This window comes from Palaemon carinicauda, chromosome 18 (assembly GCF_036898095.1).
Source record: "Palaemon carinicauda isolate YSFRI2023 chromosome 18, ASM3689809v2, whole genome shotgun sequence".
Taxonomy (NCBI): Eukaryota; Metazoa; Arthropoda; class Malacostraca; order Decapoda; family Palaemonidae; genus Palaemon; species Palaemon carinicauda.
In genome coordinates, this window is record NC_090742.1 from 108,147,649 (window position 1) to 108,152,248 (window position 4,600).

The 4,600-nt window shown below is 41.3% G+C and overlaps 1 protein-coding gene and 1 pseudogene across 1 annotated transcript in view; one reads left to right on the forward strand and one right to left on the reverse strand.

Annotated features, from left to right (window-relative positions):
* Positions 1 to 4,600, reverse strand: part of Top3beta (topoisomerase 3-beta) — a 360,065-nt gene that overhangs the window by 331,858 nt on the left and 23,607 nt on the right. The gene's annotated exons all lie outside the window — the stretch shown is intronic.
* LOC137658062 (U6 spliceosomal RNA) lies at positions 1,081 to 1,180 on the forward strand (annotated as a pseudogene).

Here is a 4,600-nt window from a genome sequence, read left to right on the forward strand (position 1 = left end):
AAAGGATTCTGAGTTTTTCAGAAGAACATACTTGGTTTTTTAGTGGGGGGAAATACAAATTACTTTTAAATTTGAAATATTTCTTATGCCATAATGTGTGTGCATGATTACACTTATGCATTTGGGTTTTTAACAAGGAGGAAAACAACAAACAGTAATGGTACCAGGTGTGCTTGATTGTAGCACTTGTCTTCCCAGAATAAAGAAACTTTTCAGGGCTCAATTTCACTAGCATTCAGCTTTTATTTTGAAGCATTCTGCATAGAGAGAAACTTTTGTACGAGCTGTGGTTCATACCATAAGTTCCCTTTCCTTCAAGAACATAGTCATTCAGCTGACTTTGTAAACACTGAAAAAAACGGGACTTCTACCCTTACAGATTAAAATCTCTAGTTTGCTCTCCAATTAGAGCTGCACTAGGTATAAGGTATACTACTGGAGATTTGTGCGTTATTGAGAGAGCACTATAGCACTGGTGGGCAATCACAAACCATAACCTCAACTGCTCAAGTGGTTTCTTATGATCAATCGTGCACTTGCGACTCAACCTCAACTACTCAAGATCGGTTACTCTACCACTTGCGACTCAACCTCAACTACTCAAGATCGGTTACTCATACTTTAATCTGGTTGGTGTCTATCATGCACCGTCTCCTGCTAGATCACTCTTCCATGAATGTACCACTAGTACTCCTTTCAGTTGTTCCCACACAAATATAACCAGTGAGGAGTCAGGTTAGTGATAAAAATGCATAGGACTGATATACAAATAGCAGGCATGTCGCACTTGCAGATAACTCAGAAAAGTTGCATTCTGGAGCCCTCCTAGCCATTGGCATTTGCCTGTTGAGGGTTGAATTGCAAGCCCTGATACTGGTTGCTCCTACTGCCCCCTTTACTCCCGAATATGCTTCGGACGGGTAGTAAAGATATGCACAAACGTACCAATCATGCATTCATTCAGTACAGTCCAAGAATTGTTATTGACCCCTGGCCAAAGAACAATGGGCCAACAACAACCATTGCAGAGCAGACAGGGTCAAAGGCATAACCAACATGAGCCAGAAAGAGAAGTCGGGTACCTGCTTCAACAGTACATAAGAAAATGGTAACACATACAAGCTTAGCATGGCCCCAGAACAAGGATGACATGCAAAATACCTCGGCGTTCCATACTTTTTTTCTCCTGCCGCTAAGGGCAGTAGTCCTTCTATGATGCCACCTGTGGGAGGATGCCTGCAACCCTGATAAAGGAGTAAAGAAGCTGATGGTATCGTGTAATGGAATAATGGACTTTGGACATGCTCCGGTCTGAGTACCACCTTCCGTTCACCAACTTTCCTCTTCCGCTAATTTACCACGAGGGATTGGCAAAGCAGTTTGTCCTCCAGACAGAGGTTCAGATCATGCTGCAGAAGGGCACTCTTAGAAGTGAAAGAGTGTACCTCAGCGGGTGCACAAGCATGCTCATGTGATTTCATCTCACAAGGTTAACTCTTTCTTGTAGAGAAAGTGTCTGAGGACAGAAGACCATCTGTAAACCTTCTTGACCAGAATGAGTTCGTTTGAGAAACTTTGTTCAAGACTGAGACTCTAGTAGACACAGTCAGGAGATAAGGCCGTTGAACCTCATGATGTTGATCGATCTGAAGGATGAGTATTTCCAGATCCCAAACCATCCCAGCTCCAGAGTAGATGAAAACACTAATGACATTTGTCATCCTGCACTACATGGACGACCCTCACTGGGGCAAATTACTCTCATTCAATTGTGATTTGTGGATCGTGGTGAATCATAAAAGTTGATTTGGTGTCAAAATAAAGACCAATTTATTTGGGTAAAGACAGATACTTTTAGGTGAAGTGTTCCCACCTTGTGATGAACCAGTATCTTGGAGAAGTGGCTTTCCCTTTCCTTCAACGGTCCAATTTACCAACATAGCTTTGACTTGAGGGTCTGGAAGACCTTGCCTCCTTTGAAACTTTAATTTTGAATGGTCTTCTCTACCTTCAGTCTATTCAGTGGCATCTGAACAGACATTGGTCACATGACAACGACCCTCCTATGGCAGTAGCCCGATAAGAGTGTGTCCAAGTTTCTGTCAGTAACAGTGTCATTCAGGACGAACCCTTTTAAGTGCTCTTTCCAATGCTAACACAAGCTCTGGATCTTTGATGTTTCACAGGTCTGTCAGAAAAGACTGGGGAGTGGACCTCCTACAACGCCTGGAGTCAGTACAAGAACTGCTCAATTATGCTGATCCTATCTAAGTGTTGAGGGGTAAATTGACTCCCCAACATTTTTGACCGGTTCCTTAGTGGTGGGAATAACTGATAGCACCACAATAGATACATGGGTAAGAACAGAGGTGGTAACTTTTTCTCTGCTGTCTACCAACTGATGGTAGAGATGCACAAGTGGGCAATGCTCAACTCTGTTACTCTGGCAGATGCGTTATCCATGTAAAAGAACATTGGGAGAGGACGAACTGATCAGAAGGATGGAGATTGTAGTCCTAGAATAGTCTTTACATCCTCAGATAGTGAACAAGACCCTAACTTAAGGGAGTTCTCTAATAGTTGACCTGTATACAACCTCGCTAATCAGAAACTTCTGATGAACTGCTCACCAATGCCAGACCTGGAAGCATCATTCAAGGAGACCTTCCAGCATCCCTGGGACGGCATAAACATCTAAACTTTCTGCCGTTCTGCCGGATAAGGAGTGTCTTGAATTGAGTTCGAGCCACACCGACTCAGTTTAAAAGCATTGAGAGGGCTCTAAGTCGATTGGTACCAGTACTTTCTACCCCTCTGGATAGAAAAGCTCTTTGGGTATTACCACCTCAGTCTGACATGTCCATCAACCCCATCCCCAGAGGTCCCATAACTTGGTGGAATCACTTTGGAGTCACGAATGGAGGCTATTTAGCACCTCCTCTCAGAAGCATAGACATTTTGCATGAAGTCGTGCGAGAGATGTCAGGCTGCTAGTGAGAATCGTCGACTTGAGTATGCCAAACCATGTGGGCTATCTTCTATGATTGGAGAAGGGGGTCTTACCTCTTTAAGCCTCTGTCAGAGTTAGCCGATTGTTTACTTGCCTCCGAAGAGAGAGGCTTTTCTCGGGAATAGCTATGAAAGCTCATTACTCAGGCTTAAACTTGAGTCGTTAGGCTTGAAAGAGTTGATATTGCTGATTCAGTGGAGCTTTCCATACTCGCAACGAGTGTTGAAAAGACTGTCCTCCGAGAGAGAGGGGACACCATTATCGGATGTTGATAGGTCTAGTGGTCTCTGGAGAGGACACCTTTGTATGGTTAGGACTTAACTTGCATAGAAACCTTCCCTCAGAAGGGGTTTCTTGCTTGACTTAGCCTCTGACAAATAAGGTAGCGAGCTGGGCTCTCCATTAGCATAGGTCATACCAAACGCTAGGGATAGGTTCCCTCCCCTTCAGGCCTGAGCTTTTAGCTAAAATCCAGAATTCGTCTGTTCTCGGTGCCAGGATTTATTGTTTCCCTTTGTGAGCAAAAGAGATGTGACGATGACTGGGATCAGCTACTTTTGTAGTTTTGTCAGGCTAACTGACGCAACCTTAAAACGTACACAAATGACTCAACCATATGTATAGCTCCTCTTTATCTACATGAGGAGAGTGAAGAGGTAGTGGCTAATACGATCTTCTCCTTGCTGTACCCATTTGCCATCCTCACATCCTGCTCCGAGAGAAGCTCGAGGTAAACTCAGTATGTCAGGTTAGTAGCTATGACCCTGTGATTCTGTAAGTATATCCATGTGACTCAGATACTCGAGACATGGATGTTTAAACATCAGACAATATTTACTGCCCATTACCTCCAGGAATTGACCCACAGGTCCCTAGATACCTTTTGCTAGGAACTGTAGTAGTGCACAACAGGTGGAATTTTACTTTAGCTCCTTTTCACAGGACCTTAGCAGCAGATTGAGGGTTGAGGATTCGTGTTAGACTACGATGAAAGGGAAGAATGATTGGCCCTTTTCTTTTGACTTGCATCTTCCCCTCTACTGGGGCACAGGACCCTGTCAGCTGGTATCGATTAGTTTGCAGGCAAGTCGCACTTTACTTGTAGCTTTTCCATTACATGGTATAGAAGTGACATTCCACACACTCCTTACTAAGGGGATTGTGTTGTAACATTGTAAACGCATTATCATGCATATGCCACATAGTATGAAACAACCGAACCCATTAGATACTTATGCTACATGGTTCGAACCATTAGTATGCATATGCCTCAGCATTACAACGGAGATTTTCTGCTCAGTGTGTATTGTACATTTGTACATATATTTATACATATATATATATATATATATATATATATATATATACATATATATATATATATATATATATACACAGTATATATATATATATATATATATATATATATATATATATATATATATATATATATATATATATATATATATATATATATATATATATATAATATATATATATATATATATATACATATATATATATATATATATATATATATATATATATATATATACACACATATATATATATATATATATATATATATAT